At 41.4% G+C, this 17807-nt stretch overlaps 1 protein-coding gene across 1 annotated transcript in view; it reads right to left on the reverse strand.

Annotated features, from left to right (window-relative positions):
• The window catches only part of Adamts12 (ADAM metallopeptidase with thrombospondin type 1 motif 12), a 315274-nt gene that overhangs the window by 196455 nt on the left and 101012 nt on the right, over nt 1-17807 (reverse strand). The window lies entirely within an intron of this gene.

Genomic DNA, 17807 nt, shown 5'->3' on the forward strand with positions numbered 1-17807 from the left:
TGAGATGGAGTCCCCAAGGACGAAGGCTCACAGCTGCAGCTATGTATGAATGACCTTACCAGATGGATCGCTGAACAAGTCTGGCTTTGTCAAGTTTGCCAAGACTGTTCCAGAACATTTTGAGCACATACTTAAGAGCAGCCTTTCTCAGGGTGATCTCCAGGAGCAACAGCAGCAGCAGCATCCCCTGGGACCTTATTAGAAATACAAATTCTTGTCTTCCACTCAAGACCTACTGAACCAGAAACCACAGTAGTGGGAGTGGGGGAGAGCACCTGGCTATGTGTATTTTAACAAGCTCTTGGTGGGATGCTGGCGAATGCTCAAGGTTAACAACTACTGCTGCTTTACAGGACATGCCCTTAACTCTCTTACTTGTCAGATGAGGAAACAAAACAAGCCCAGAGAGGCTGGGCCACTTGTTCAGACCACACAGCTTCTAAGTGTCAGAGGATGGCTTTGAATCTTATTATAGCTGACTTTCAATTCTGGGACCCCCGTGAAATGGCTGATAAGGGGTTGGTGGGAAGTATCCATAGGTAAGCACCTTTGAGGCAGTGGTAGGTAGGAAGAGAAAGTGTGTACTGGACTAATTCATGCACACCCTACTTCGTGCACATACCATGCCACTCACACTGTAGATTTTCTGGAGGAGACCAGGTCACTGGGCTTAAAATAAGGGCTCCTTTGGCAGCTGACTTGCTGCTATAAAATTTAGAGGCAAAGAAAGTGTTCCTTGTAAACTGAATGTCAAGGAACTAAGTATCTGTTTCTATTCCAGTTTTCTGGTGAGATGATATGGTCTCTGGGTGAATGATGTCTATTAGGTTCACAGTCAGTCCTTAACCTTGAGTGAAGGCACTACATAAATGTCTGTGGACTAAGCCATAGCACCAAGACTGAGGCTCCCCTTAGAGCTTGCAAAGAAAAGTATGCTGAATGAAATGAACCCAAAGTCCTGGTGTGCTTCTCAAGTGTATAGGCAACAATTAATTAATTGAGTTGTGGACCTTTCATCTCCTCTCTGGGACAGCCCTGAGATGGTGCTGTTCTCAAGAAAGAGACTGGATGTCTTCTATGCTACCCATTCCCTGAGAGGAGGACTTACTCCTGAAGACATGTTTCCACACATCAGTCTAGCGGAAAACCAAACCACAGGTTTACAGAGAAACAGAGCAGACCAAAGTGCTCAATGTGAAAAGGGCATCAGAAGCAGCCTGGGTCCTGCTGGTACTGTGTGCTATGGGATGGATGAGACCTGAGACCCTAGACTTCAGTGACAGATATGCCTCCCCTCAAGTCTCTCAGCCCTGTCTGCATGATTATGATGCTTACATTTACAAAACCTCCCACTGGTGGTCCTTCTATCTCCTCTGCTCTCTAGGCACGGTGTGTTTTAAGTCATCATGGCCAGAACCCTCTCTTTCAAGTCTGTTGCCCTTTAAATTTCCCTTCTCACAGAGGGAGAGATGATGTCCCTGCTGTTAGGTTCAGCTCTAAAGCCCTTTCATAAATCCTGTTTCCACCCCAGGCTGTCAAAAGCTTGTTCACCCCTGTGGAGGGCTCTGTTGGTATACAAGGAGAAAAGGCCAGTCAAAACAGAAAGTGGAAAGATTTCTGAATCAGGTGTGATTGGAAAATGTCATTTAAGGTCTTCATGATGGTTTTCCTTATAAAGTATCACATTATGAGATATCGTGTACATGTATTTGTATGTAGGCATACAAACATACATACATACATACATACATACATGCATGCATACATACATACATGTAATACCTGATGCCTGTATACATGAGTAGGAAAACAGATGAGCGCCAAGGACAGATGCTAAGTCTTAGGTCCGTGTGAGAGGATATAAGAGTAATTCATATTCTTTGTATTTGTATGATATTTCCAAATGTTATATTATGTTATGGGTTGAAAGGGTAAACAATGCAATTATTACAGCATTTATTTAGACATACAGCAAACCACAAATCAGATACTGCCTAGTAGTGTGATTTTGGAACTCCACAGGAGAAACACAAGGGACAGGCTTTGGTTGAAAGAATAAACAAGGCAGTCCTATTTGTTCTGCCCTGCAAGAAAACCCATAGCTATACTTTAGGTTATTTGGTTTAATCTGATTGGTTGAACTTAGGTTCTGTTTTTCTCTACAAGTGTTTATAATAAGTGGCTTCCTATTAAATTTCACTTACGTTTGCAATTTAAGTAATGTGGAAACCCTTATTTTCAAGTTCTATCTGCCCTTTTCAATTTGCTTTAACGAGAGTGGATCCTATCCTATTTTGTGTGAATGTAACAGAATCCTGAGAGTTGGCAATTTGCAAACATTATAAATTGTTTCATACTGTCCTACAGGCTGCAAAACTAGAATAAAATCGAGAAGCATCTGGTGAGGGCCTCCCTGCTGTGCGTTCCAGGTCAGAGGGTAAAAGTGCCAGGGACGATGCGTGCAGCCTCAGCCCTGTCGTGATTAGTGCAAACATGAGCATAGACCCCTCCCGACTTTGAGTGCCTCCTTCATTAGGCTCTGCCTCCCAGAACTGCTGTGTAGAGATTGAATGTCCAGCAGGCAGAGAAAATGTCAGTGGGAACCATGCTAGGAAGTTGTGTGAAGACTCGGAGATGTGGAGGTCCAGGACTCCATTGAGCGGGGCGAGGAGACGGTGCCTGCTGCTATATGGACAGGTAGTCTCCTGTTCTCTGTAAATAGAGAGACACTGGCAAGGTTTGAGGCCTTGAAAAAATGCAGTTCAGAGCCAGTATGAGTGTGTGAGTTATGAGCCACTGGTAACGAAAGTAGCTCTTTTAATAATTTATATGCTTAAATACCCAAGCGTGGTAGTTAATTTTGATTGTTAACTTCCCTGGACCTAGAGTCACCTAAGAGGCAAGCCCCTGGGTAAGACTGTGAGTCTTTGATTATGTGATTTGGGGTGAGAAAATAAACTCTAAATATGGAAGACAATATTCTCTGGGCTGGGCTCCTGGACTCAATAAAGAGGAGAGAGCAGGCTGAGCACAGGTGTTTAGTGGTCCCTGATCCTTGATTGTGGCCACAAGGTCATCAGCTGCCTCGTGTTCCTGCTGCTGTCTTTCCTCCTCATAATGAACTACACCTTCAACCCGAAAGCACACAGCATGCCCCTTAGTTGTTTTGGTCTGATGCTTTGTTATAGCTAAAAGAAAAATAACTACCACACTAACACATCAACTTTTACCAAATATTGTAAAAAGATTCTTTTTTCCTATGAGCAAAAGGTCCATTTTGAAGCTTCAAGCAGAGGTCATGGAGCACAAGGCTTATTTCTCCACCAAGATACTTTCTTTTTAAAACTCCTTTATTGTCCATACCAAGGTGGGAGGGCAGCCTTTCAGTGACAGCTTTGGACCTGGTAGAATATGTGTGTACAAAGGGAATATATACAATGTTTGCCCAAAGCTGTAGAAAGAGCCTATCCATAATACTAAGTATGAATATCATATAAGGCCACTTACATGTATGTGTGTGTGTCCCTGTGCGTGTCCATGTGCGTGTGCGTGTGTGTGTGAGAGAGAGAGAGAGAGAGATGAAAGACAGGGAGAGAGAGACAGGGAGAAAGAGATAGAGAGACAGAGAGACAGACAGAGACAGAGAAACAGAGAGAAAGACAGAGAGACAGAAACTGAGAGAGATTTTCTGTTTAGATGAAAACGTAGGTGGAAGAAAGAACCACAGAGTCTGTTTCTCAGACTCCTCTGAATATTTTTCTCGTTTTTTATTTGCTTTATCATCTGGTTAAAATACAGAGCTTAAATGCCTAACTTAACCTTTCCTCTAGAACCCTGCTCCTTTGCCCTAACCACTAATATGGTAAATTAGCATGTATAGTTTTACTTTATATAATGTGATAGGAATATACACTAAAAGCATTTTTTCTTAAAACTATTCAGAAAACGAAAACTTCCTAGCTTAGTAAAAAGGCAGGCAGAGTGCTTGAGAGCCCTGGTGGGAAATCTGCATACACAGTCTGGCTCCACATTCAGCTGTGAATGCCTCCTGCTAGCTTTCAAGTTATTATTAATTTTTTGTGCATCATTAAAAGTATATAATTTAAAGGCTTGGGACATTACTATGAGACATGAAGGTCATTTATAGAGATGCAGCTCAATGCCACAATACAATAAATTGACATTTGTGATTATTCACATCAACATATTCTTTTCCCCTCTCCTTGATGTCTCATTTTCTTCCTTCACAGTAAAGTGGATACTACATGGTCACATACAAAGCACAGATGCTTCTCCTGCCTCATCCCCACAACCCTGATCATTCAGATTTACTTAGACATGGTCCTTCTCAAGTGCCTCAGAAAGGTATGTGTGGTAATGAAACAAGACGGCCCACCCCAGGAAAGAAAATGCTAGCGTGCTGTGGTCTGGGACACAGTGTGTAGTGATTCAGCCCTTGGTCATTTTTAATAGTGTGAGTTTGAGTGATTTATTCACCTTCTGAAAGCCACAATTTCCTTAGCTTAAAGTGATAATAATAGTGTCCTTTCAAGGTAGCTATGCATCCTAAACAAGAACAAAGAGGGAGCTGGATCCTAATAAGTACCTAGCCAAAAACCAGCCAATCAAACGAACAGATAAAACAAAACAAAACCCTGGCAATCAGCCTAAAATAGACACAACTCAGCCAGTGGGTGTGGCTGTAACACCTTATACTCCAGGAAAAATCCAAGGTAGCTCTGTACTGTGGAAGTCCATTGGCTTCAGTATTGGCAGTTGACATCCCTATGAGGGAGTTCCCAAGACATTTGGGAACTGCTTAATGACATTTTGTAAGCCATTATCACCCAGGCCAAGGGGTTATCCAGAAGCTCTGAGCATGCATGATTGAGGTTGGCTTGTACTGAATGGTCCCGCCTCCTCCCTTTCAGAGAAAAGCACTGAGCCACGGCCATGTGCATTTGTTCACCTGAGGTAACAGAGCTGATGTTTCATACTCAGGATTTATGCCCAGATCCAGGATACTAAAGCCTAGATATCGACACAGACACAGACACAGACACAGACACAGACACAGACACAGACACAGACACAGACACAGACACAGACACAGACACAGACACACAGACACACAGACACAGACACAGACACAGACACAGACACAGACACAGACACAGACACAGACACACACAGACACAGACACAGACACAGACACAGACACAGACACAGACACACAGACACAGACACAGACACAGACACAGACACAGACAGGCACAGACACAGACACAGACACAGACACAGACACAGACACAGACACAGACACAGACACAGACACAGACAGGCACAGACACAGACACAGACACAGACACAGACACAGACACAGACACAGACACAGTCACAGACACAGACACAGACACAGACACAGACACAGACACAGACACAGACACAGACACAGACACACACACACAGACACAGACACAGACACAGACACAGACACAGACACAGACACAGACACAGACACAGACACAGACACAGACACAGACACAGACAGGCACAGACACAGACACAGACACAGACACAGACACAGACACAGACACAGACACAGACACAGACACAGACACACACAGACACAGACACAGACACAGACACAGACACAGACACACACACAGACACAGACACAGACACACACAGACACAGACACAGACACACACAGACACAGACACAGACACAGACACAGACACACAGACACAGACACAGACACAGACACACACAGACACAGACACAGACACAGACACAGACACAGACACAGACACAGACACAGACACAGACACACACACACACACACACACACACAGACAGGCACAGGCACAGACACAGACACACACACACACACACACATACACACACAAACAGACACACACAGACAGGCACAGGCACAGGCACAGACAGACAGACACACACATCACATGCCACACAGCAGTACATATACAGAGAAACACTCATCACACAGTTCTTAGCACCCAAAGCAAACTGAGCAGAAAGGGAAGGATACACCATCAAGCTGAGGCCCACCAGTAGCCAAGGCTGTGGTTGGCCTCCTTTCTGTCCTGCCTGTATTCACAGGACATGTTCTCTGCTGTTAGCAATCTATGAAGCAAACCCTCTCAATGATTCAAGAGAAAGGACCATCCATCTACCATCACCAGTGCTTTGGAACAAAGGCTGCCTGTCTGGGTCAGAGGAGAAGACACTGCTCTGTACAGCCACTCTTGGGAATCATATCAGCTAAGGACAGAAGCCCAAGCCATGCAGAAGAGCAGTGCTAGACACTTACTAGCCAACCGAGGAAATGTTCAGCCTCTCTCTGTTGTAACTGCATTGAGACCCAGCTACCTGAGTTTTTGAATACTAGTTACAGATTTTAGAGTGTTTAAACACTGTTAACATTTCCTGCATATTTGACATTGCACTAAAAATTGTGTGGCACTTTGAATCCTGTATAAAAACTCAAACCTGTATGTCTTCGTCAGGGTTTCTATATTTGCACAAACATCATGACCAAGAAACAAGTTGGGGAGGAAAGGGTTTATTCAGCTTACACTTCCCACATTGCTGTTCATCACCAAAGGAAGTCAGGACTGGAACTCAAGCAGGTCAGGAAGCAGGAGCTGATGCAGAGGCCATGGAGGGATGTTACTCACTGGCTTGCTTCCCCTAGCTTACTCAGCTTGCTTTCTTATAGAACCTAGGACTACCAGCCCAGGGATGGCACCACCCACAATGGGACCTCCCCTCTTGATCACTAATTGAGAAAATTTCTTACAGCTGGATCTCATTGAGGCACTTCCCCAACGAAGCTCCTTTCTCTGTGATAACTCCAGCTTTTGTCAAGTTAACACACAAAACCAGCCAGTACACTGTGTAAATTTTTTTATTGGATATTTTCTTTATTTACATTTCAAATGTTATCCCCTTTTCCAGTCTCCCCCCTCAGAAATTCCCTATCTTATCCCTTCCCCCAGCTTCTATGAGGGTGTTCACCCATTCCTGCTTCCCCACCCTGGGATTCCCCTACACTGGGGTATCAAGCCTTCACAGGACCAAGGGCCTCCCATTAATGCCCAACAAGGCCATCCTCTGCTACATATTTGGCTGGAGCCATGGATCTCTCCGTGTGTACTCTTTGGTTGGTGGTTTAGTCCCTGGGAGCTCTGGAGAGGGGGATGGTCTTGTTGGTTAATATTGTTGTTCTTCCTATGGGGTTGCAATCCCTTTCATCTCCTTCAGTCCTTTCTCTAACTCCTCCATCGGGGACCCTGTACTCAGTCCAATGGTTTACTGTGAACATCTGCCTCTGTATTTGTCAGCTCTGGCAGAGCCTCTCAGGAGACAGCTATAACAGGCTCCTTTCCACAAGTACTTCTTGGTATCCACAATAGTGTCTGGGTTTGGTGACTGGGGATGGATCCCCAAGTGGGACAGTCTCTAGATGGCCTTTCCTTTAGTCTCGGCTCCACATTTTGTCTCTGTATTTCCTCCAAGTATTTTGTTCTCTCTTCTAAGGATAGAAGCATCCATGCTTTGGTCTTCACTCTTCTTGAGCTTCATATGGTCTGTGAATTGTATCTTGGCTATTCTGAGCTTTTGGTCTAATATCCACTTATGAGTGAGTGCATACCATGTATGTTCTTTTATGGTTGGGTTACCTGAATCAGGATGATATTTTCTAGTTCCATCCATTTGCTTAAGAATTTCTTGAAGTCATTGTTTTTAATAGCTGAGTAGTACTCCATTATGTAAATGTACCACATTTTCTGTATCCATTCCTCTGTTGAAGGATATCTGGGTTCTTTCCAGCTTCTGGCTATTATAAATAAGGCTGCTATGAACATTTAATTGGGACTAGCTTACAAGTTCAGAGGTTTAGTGCATGGCAGCACACAGCCAGACATAGTAGGAGAGAGGTAGGTGAGAGTTCTCCATACAGAATGGCAGGCAAAGAGAGACACTGTGCCTGATTTGAGCATTTGAAAACCCAAAGCCCACCCAACAAAGACACATACTTTCTCCAACAAGGCCACACCTCCTCCAACAAAGCCACACCTCCTAATTCCTGTCAAGTATTGCCACTCTGTAGTGAGCAAGTATTCAAAAATATGAACCTATGGAGGCCATTCCTATTCAAACCAAAATGGGGCCATTTAAAAATGTAAAATCCACTCTTTTCTATAAGACAGTATAAAACAAGTACAATGCAGAATTCAGGCTCTAGATATTTTCAGCCTTGATTTCAACTAGTCCCAATCCAAAGCCCTCCTCTGAAAGACAAACTTACCTAACAATCTAATCATCTTAGCTTCCTGATATTAGGGAGGTCATCCCATATCAAGTACAGATGATGAAATATAACTGGAGTGCTAGATGGGTCCAAGGACAGGGAACCTCTTCTCCAGCATGTGCAGTACTACAACACCCCAGGGCCATCCTTGTCACTATAAATTACATGTTTTATACGGCTTGATGATGTTGGAAACTGATGCTTTACTTCATCTTCCCAGCCAGGAACATTAAAAATTATTGGTTTAGCTCAAACGCCTTCTACAAAGCCAGCATCACTCTTATACCAAAGCCAAATGGAAATTCAACAGAAAAAGAGGACTGAAGACAAATATCTGATGGACACAGGTGCAAAATTTCTCAACAAGTTACTAGTGAACTGAAAACAGGTGAGTAGCAAAAAGGTTGGTCACTGTGCAAGTTGACTTTATCTCATAGATGTAGGAATGATTCAACAGATGCAAATCCATCAATTAAATAAACAATAGCAATAAAGACAGAAATCACATGATCATCTCAGTAGATTCAGGAAAGGCCTTTGACAAAATACAATATCCGTTCATGATAAAAATCCTAGTGAGAACAGAATTGAAGGGAATATACATCAACATAATAGAGGCAAACTATGACACATCCACAGCCATTTTCATCATGAATGCAGAAAAATCTTAAAGTAACGTGATCAACAACTGACAAATGAGTTCTCATAAAACCAAAAAGCATCTGGACAGCAAATTTAATAGTTTGTCGAGTATAAAGGCAGCTCTCATGATGGGAGAAAATTTCTGATAGCTAGACATAAGTAGAAGATTATTATCTAGATTCATAAATTTATAAAGAACATCCCTTTAAAAAGACCAATACATCAAGAAAATCTTACAGATCTGAAAAGAGAGTTCTTAAAAGAAGAAACACACAAGAAAAATAGGTCATCAGTTTAAGACGGAGTTGGGGATGTGGGCATCAGAGAGATTGGAGGGAGGGGGCATGGGGGAACCGGAGGGAGGATGGGAAAAGGAGGAAGTCATGTAATTAAAATTTAATTAAAATAAAAATATTGCTGATAAAAATAAATACAATGATAACACTACATTTTTAAAAGTGATTAACATTATTAACCTTCATGAAAATAGAAATCATAACTACTTTCAGATTCCATTTTATATTAATCAAATTACTATCATAAAGAATTCAAATGATAACAAATGTTCCTGTGGATGTGGGAGAAGGGGAATAATCATCCATGTTGATAGAAATAAAGACTGGTACAGCTGTTATAAAAATTAATATTAGCCGGGCATGGTGGCACATGCCTTTAATCCCAGCACTTGGGAGGCAGAGGCAGGCAGATTTCTGAGTTCGAGGCCAGCCTGGTCTACAAAGTGAGTTCCAGGACAGCCAGAGCTATACAGAGAAACCATGTCTTGAAAAAAAATCAAATAAAAAAATAAAAATTAATATTGATATTTCTTTTAAAAGTAGAGAAAGAGCTACTCCACAACCTAGCTATAGCCTTCCTGGGCTTACATCCTAAAGAACCTGTGTTCTGCTAGCGTTCCTCATACACATTTATTGAAGAGAATAGTTCAGATAGAAAAGATAGAACACAGGTAATACGGCAACGAAGGGGGGAAGTGTGGGGATAAATAGGTTTCAGTGGTGGAAGAGGTGAAACAAAGGGACAAGGATGGGATGAGAGGAGGAGAGATGCTCAAGCAAATCTAAAGATGTATGAAAGAATCATAGTGAAACAATATCTTGGAACCCAATTAAAGTTTCTGTAATATATTAAATAGTGGGTAATGCTCAATGCAGACATTCATAATATTCATAAGAAAAGTTGTGCATAGAATACATGATTCTAATGCTTAACTGTAGGTGGGTGTTCTGTATCAAGCTCTCCTAATTCAAGGCTCAAGAAACGTCATGGAAGAGGAAGTAGAAAGAATTAAGAGCCAGAGGATGGGGTGGAGAACAGGAGTCTATCTTCTGGACATAGAATGATCATTGTACATATGAATACACCACATTTGTGGCTGCTTGAACAAAATTCCAATATGAATGAAGAGAGCCTTGAGGCTCTCCTCTAGCTGACTTTTATTGCCAGCAGATGATTATTAAGAAACTGTGGATCCTTTGAGAGACCCACACACCCACACCCACACACAGACACACTATGTGTTTATAAGCAGCACTGATTGGACTCAGCGGGTTATTAATTATATAAAAAAGAGAGAGAACATTAAGTTGGGAGGGAGCCATTTTAGACAACCCAGGAAGTCAAATGGCATGACAGTGGGGTGATGCTCACATACCATTGTACCAGCATATGTGTATATTTCATAAATGATATACATTCCTAAAACTTTCAAAATATAAATATATTATTTTAAAATTTAAACTCAAAAGTAAAGAGATAAAGTGAAAGCTCTTTATTTGATATTATTTTAAGAATTAATTCTTGTGGCTTTTTAAAATAATAGCCATGTCAAAAATTATGATAGTCAAACTACTATAATTGGACTTGAAGCATGCACCTTTTAGCATATTTGATATCACTCAAATGTGGACTCTGCAGGATGCTAAGAAAATAAGAGATGTGAGGAAGAAATCCTTACGGTGATGTTCACCATTGTTGGGTTGTTCCAGGGAGGAGTCCAAGATCCCATACTGCCAGCCATTGTAAATAATTTTCTGTCTTATTCTTTTCATGGAGAACATTGCTCACACAGGCCTCTGTACAGCAGCATAATTCTCACTACCCCTGCCCACATTCCTAGCGTTACTTAGCTGTCAGTGGCCTTCAAGAATGCTTACATGCCTCTTGGCATCTTCACAGCACTTTATTCTGTAAGATATGTCCAGCGTTTTTCACTAGAAAAGCCTTCTATCTAATATCCCAGCAGATGGAAAAATCAGTCCCATAACCAGGTACTAGTATGTGCTCCTCTGGGAGCTAGGAAGCCAAGGGAACAACGGCAAACAAGACAATCTCTTTGCTAGGGCACACTCAAATGGTCCTTCTTCTTAGCACTTTGTAGTCTCACACAAATGTAGGCCTGATGTGGGAATAGCTGTAGCAGAAGATAGAGCATCAGAAGAACTTGCCTTTCCTGGAGGGTCCTGCAAGACACTCTGTGAAACATTAAGCATCCTATTCTGGCTTAAGCCTTCAGTGCCATATGCAAAGCCTTAAGGTCTGTATGTGTTTTTAAATTCTTGCCATTGGAGAACAGTGGTTGCCAAGGTTGGGGAAGAAGAAAGTAGGAAGTTGTTCACTGGGTATAGAGTTTCTGGATTGCAAGATAGAACAGATTCTGGAGTTAGCATGCACAACATTATGAATATTCAGTCTTTAAAAAGATCAAGACTGTAAATCTTCTGATCTATATCTGCATGTATATATCAGGAGATATATATGTATGTGTTTTGTGTATATGTGTAGTTTTTCACCACAAAAATCTAAAAGTCATTTTGCTTACACATATGCATTTCAGAATACCCAGAGTGATGTCTTTAGTAGGTTGCTGAAATCAAACTCATGTTTCTGCAAGTACAAGGAAAACAACATTCTCAGCTAAACTCTATTGGCTGAGATGAATATAGCAACAAACAGCTTCGTATGACTCTCACCAACAAAGGAGTTTGTCAGGTAGGCACAAGAAGACTGTTGGATAATATAGGATACTAGAATTAGGAACAACAACCCAGGAACTGGGAGGCAAGGCCTTCACTGAGTCTATCTCATCTCGTCTATCTATTCTAGAACTGTAGACAGTTTATTATCCACAGGACAGACAGGAGAAATCATTATGGGGAGAAACAGGAGTGGGAAGGTTGTCTAGTTCCAAGATCCTCCAGCTAGTGTGGCTTTGAAGTTCTTTGTTTCCACCACCGAGCCTTCATGCTAAGCTACCCATGGACTCCTCTACACTCAGCTCGAGGTCCTCCAAGCACTGGAGAAAGCATCCCAGAAGATGCATCTCAATCTCAGTGCTAGTGAAAGTTGTGTAGAATGAAGGTTTGAAACAGCCCTGCCCCTTTGGAAGATGCAAACTCTGGTCTGCTACTTCTGAGCAACATTCTCAGACCCTGAATCATGAGGGAAAGGAGAAAAAAAAAACCTCTGTCTTTAGCAGAACTGTCCTTTGATCTTTTTTGGTATTATAATTTAAAGATTAAAACATCTTGAGTCCAGGAGCTGGAGGAAGCTTCTTTAGCCCCCCTTCTCTCCAAAGCAGATAGTGGCATTCCAATTGAGCTGGTCCCAGAGACACAAGTAGGCAACTTAAAAGAGACTTTGATGCCTGGTATGCATGCCTTGGGCTTGGAAGCAAAAGAGTTGAATATTTAGAGAGCTAAGAGGAGAACTTTTGTTTCTCACCTCTTGAGTATTTCATTGCCTACCCTGTCCTGGATTCCAGATATATTTACCAAACCCCCGCCTGTCTACTGTATACTGTTTAACAACAAGGAAACATCTAGGTGGTCAGTTCCTATGTTGTGGTGTGAACCTGGCCAAAGAAGCATGAAGCAAATCCTGGGGACACAAGGGTTGCAGAGCCAGTTAGGAAGAGCTACTCAAAGACATGAGTTACGGTTCTAGAGGATGAGGTAACAGTGGGTGGAGTGGGCAGGAGGTAACTCGTTGATAATAGGTTCTGCTTCTGACCCTTGTCAGTTCAGCAGCAGTGACTCTTAAACAGCTGCAGCCAGGGCTGACAGCTGCTGCAGGGTTGACACTGGCATTAGTCTCCGCACACTCCTCCAGCCTTTCTGTTTTAGGGATTTGGACTCTCTCTGCCATGGTAGATTAAACAGAACTCCTGTGTCAACTGGGAGATCACATAAGGCTTTCAACACGATGCACTCAAAACAGAGTGGAAAGACTTTCCATAAAATCCTGAATCATAGCAGTTGAGCAAGCCACCTTTGCCCCCTGGAGCCACTGCTGTGATGTGCTAGGGTGTGATGTGCTTTCCAAAGTTATATGGATCAGATTAAAAAAAAAAAAACACCTAAAAATAGATTCAGATAAATCAAACAAACAAGTCATTTGTGCCATCTCTTACGTGGCATAAATAAAGACAAATTCAAACAAAATTGCATCCTAACTAGTCTGAACACCCTACACAGACTAATACAATCCATACAAATATCTTGACAATACTAAAATTTTGTTCTGAGATTTATATATTGGTGAGTCTCATCATCAGACACACTAAACTGACCTATTTGAACTCCAAATCTCTTGGACTTTCAGCCAGATCCAGTCAAAACACAGACATCAGAGACTACAACAAATCATTGGTGTGGCCTTCTTAGGGCCAACCAACTCCCCCATTTTCCCTACCCTTCCCCCCCACTTCAAGATATCTCACTACCCACATTCAGCTGGAAGTAGTTATAAAGAATTGTTGCCCTGGTTCCCTAGACTTGAGGGTTTGAAGGTGATTATTCTAAGTTGCCTTTCTGTGGAATTTAGATATGATCATAATTTGAACAGGGAGGAAATAGCTAAGGTTGATTATATAGCCATAATCTCGTTTGATAGAAATCTTTACAATAGTTACAAAATTGAAGTCATAATTTCTTATTTAAGTACAAAATTTATTTTGCTACACAATTAAGGTTTTCATTGATATAAATTTCTTCTATTGATACAAACATTTTAAAAGTACAGGGCTTAGACCCAGATCTTCTATAATGGTATTACAAACTGATCTGAGATGATTAAGCCTGTGAGTTAAGGGCCAAATAGAAAAATCTTGACTCTGAGTTAATTGCTAGTATACTTATAAGATATTTTATGTAGAAATAGCTGAGATTAGTTAACAGACAACAGTCTAGATTACTTTACATAGATAGATGGTTTTCAAAAATGTCAAAAATCCACAAAATGTGACATTTAATGTTATTTATTCTTTTGTTGTAGAGACATATTTGCTCCTAGCAGCTCCCCTTTTGTGGAATCAAAGATGTAATTGAGCAACTCTACCTCCAGGTAAGGTGGTACATTGTGGCTAGGTAGCCACTGGGCAAAAATTGCCTATTTCATCTACAGACAAAATACTGCCCCTCCAAAAAGATACACTAAACAAAATACTCAACTGATAATCTCTGCCAAGTCAGGGTAATCAGTCCTTCAAAATTCTACATTACAAAGGTCTGCCAGATGATCCTGGCTAAAGACTGATGCTCCAACTTCCTGACATACAGGACAACTCTCTTTACAACTTGTCTCAGTTCTAAAAGCTATGTTAGGCTTCCTATATTTTCAGATAACATTGGTCATTCTCAGATTTCTCATGAGATTAAAGACTAGTTATAGTTTCATAGCCAACCCAGGCTATTTAACATTAAAAATATATTTAAGAAGATAGTTTTCAGATAATAAACAAACTAAAACAAGGACATAACAGATACAGATTTATAAACCTTTTTTAAGAGTTAGGATAGATAATAGAGTATTCTATTTAATTGTCAAAGATGATAGACTAGATATTAGATGTATCTTATACTTTAAATTTACAAAATGATAATAGTGATATTCAATTTATATTTGAGAGGAAAGAGCCTTTTAACTGGACAAAAAGGGGGGAATGTAGATTGCTCTCTATGCGCAGGTGAGGGAAGGCACACGATAAGTCAAGAGCCGGGGTGATCAGACAATAAAAAAGGCAGGCAGGCTGAGAATTCTCCAGAAGAGTACATAGAGTACAGGGAGACAAAAGAAGAGATGGGGAGGAAGAGGAGCCAGAACCACACAGTCCTAAGAGCTATACATATTGGAGACTTCTTAGATAGATGATTAAATAATAAGTAGAGTGCATTTGTCCCATCTAGCTGTGTAGCTTGTGTTTATATCAACTGAGTTTTGAATTCATTGTGCGGGTGTTTTGTGGGTTGAGAATTTACTAATATAAATCTGACTGGTAAATTACAAGTCTCTAGAATTTTGACTTTACCTGGTTATGGGAATTTGTGATGGCTAACCACAGGAGGACATATGGCTGGAACTGTGAACAACATACACAGCTGGAACTGAGAACCACAAGATGGACGGTCACTACCTGGGGCTAGCCATGGAGGTGGCAAGACTACTGGGGCCAGAGAGTAGCCAGCAATAGCATGAGATGGTGCTCATTTATATTTCACACAACATCTCTACATGCACATATATGACAAACATTTAAACATAAGTGTATACACCATGCATGGATGTACTCAACAAATATAAACAGACAAATATACATGCCACACATAAAGCCACATACAAGTATAAGTAGACATCCCTTAAAATATACCCACATAAAGACATCCTCCTAAGCATGTAGATAAACATATATACCACATACACAAAAGCATATAGCATACATAAGAACACACATACCACACATATGCTCCCATTTAGAAGCACAACACATGTACACATACCTAGCTATACTCACACAGCTAGAAGTCCTCCGAGGGCTGGAGAAAGCACCCCAGAAGGTATATCTCAATCTCAGTGCTAGTGAAAGCTGTGGAGAATGGGGGAAAATGTGGGTGAAACACCAGGTCCTGGGTGTCAACTGACAGAACCGCTGTATCTGACTCAAGCACCAAAAAGGTCTTTTTGTACTTCTAAAGAATTTAGAGGGGCTGGTGAGATGACTCAGTGGGTAAGAGCACCCGACTGCTCTTCCAAAGGTCCAGAGTTCAAATCCCAGCAACCACATGGTGGCTCACAACCATCCGTAACGAGATCTGGCGCACTCTTCTGGAGTGTCTGAAGACAGCAACAGTGTACTTACATATAATAAGTAAATAAATCTTAAAAAAAAAAAAAGAATTTAGAAGAAATTTCTCTTTTTTTCAATTTTTATTAGATATTTTCTTCATTTACATTTCAAATCCTGAAAGTCCCCTATACCCTCCCTCCACCCTGCTCCCCTAACCACCCACTCCCACTTCTTGGTCCTGGCATATAAAGTTTGCAAGACCAAAAGGCCTCTCTTCCCAATGATGGCCGACTAGGCCATCTTCTGCTACATATGCAGCTAGAGACATGGGCTCTGGGGGTACTGGTTAGTTCATATTGTTGTTTCACTTATAGGGTTGCAGACCCCTTCAGCTCCTTGAATACTTTTTCTAGCTCCTCCATTGGGGGCGTTGTGTAAGATAACTGTGAGAATCCACTTAGAAGAAATTTCTAAAGAAATCTGGTGTGGGGGTCAAGGAGAATAGTCTAACATAGATGAAGACAGATGCTGTAAGAAAGTGGACCTCTGTGGCTCAGATTGCCCTCTCTGGAAGAACCTGAAAGCATGCCCTGTGCTCCTGTTTTCAGTGTGGATGTTTGGGTTGAGCTAAGAGCTTGAGCTAAGTTGGCAGAATACCTAGGAGTCAGATATGTGGTTCTAGGAGAGGTATTGAAAGGTATAAAAAGTATTGGCTCTTACAAATCCACTTGGTACCACACTAGATTGAGTAAAGTGTATCAAGACTTTGCTAATAGATAGTGCAGAGTAAAAGCAGAAAGTCATGACTTATCACACTTAAGAGAATCTTCCATTCTACCCTTTCATATTACCAATGAGGAAATGGAAGCCAGGTTTTACACCATTCGCCTAACCCAGAGAATGGCTGAGGTGACACGGGTGTAGTTTTCACACTTTCCAGTTCATTTATCTAAAGTGGAAAATCTAAATGCATGTGTCTATACATATGCAAGACTATCTCTGGCTATACATATGGCTATATAACAAGAATCACTTTCTACCTAAAGTTAATTATGTAGCAATCTCAGGCATATCATTAATATGCATTAAATACACTTAGGTTTCTTTTAAGTAAAGTATTCTGGGGGAAACCAACACACAGTACTCAAAACACAGTGCAAAGTAAAACACAAGGCCTGGCCAGGGAAGTCAATCAACCTTCCTGCAGTGAGCTACCACTGCAAGCCAATAGAGGGACAATCCTTAGAGAAATTCTTATTCTGATCCAAAACATACCTTGACAGAATACAGGAAAGAGGCACACCTAATTACTTGCTACATCCCAGCCTGGGATGTGTGGAAATGCCTGCCAGGCCCTGCTCTAAGACACAGAAGAGCACTTATTCAATCTTGACCCTCCCTACACATGTGCCTCGGGACCTTGGAACTGCAATGATACAACACAGACTGCCTTGTTTGTGAGACTTGATCATTGTTCTAGAGTGTTACCAGAATCAAGGCAGGGAGGAAGAGGCCAGGATGAACCAAGCACCAATAGACCACTTAGAAAGTGCTGGAGAATCTGACTTGGGAAAGCAGCAGGGGGTAGCAGAAGGCAGACCTAGCAAGCTGACTGTTTAGGTGTATAGAAACCTATTATTTGGTTCATAAAAACTATGATTCTCCAAATACTGAAAAATTTGGCAGATGTGATCTTAGGCAAAATGACTTCCTTAGAACCACTTCTCTCTTTAATTTGATGTCATG

This window comes from Mus caroli, unplaced genomic scaffold, assembly GCF_978045245.1.
Source record: "Mus caroli unplaced genomic scaffold, Mus_caroli_1 scaffold_16, whole genome shotgun sequence".
In the NCBI taxonomy this organism is placed as follows: domain Eukaryota; kingdom Metazoa; phylum Chordata; class Mammalia; order Rodentia; family Muridae; genus Mus; species Mus caroli.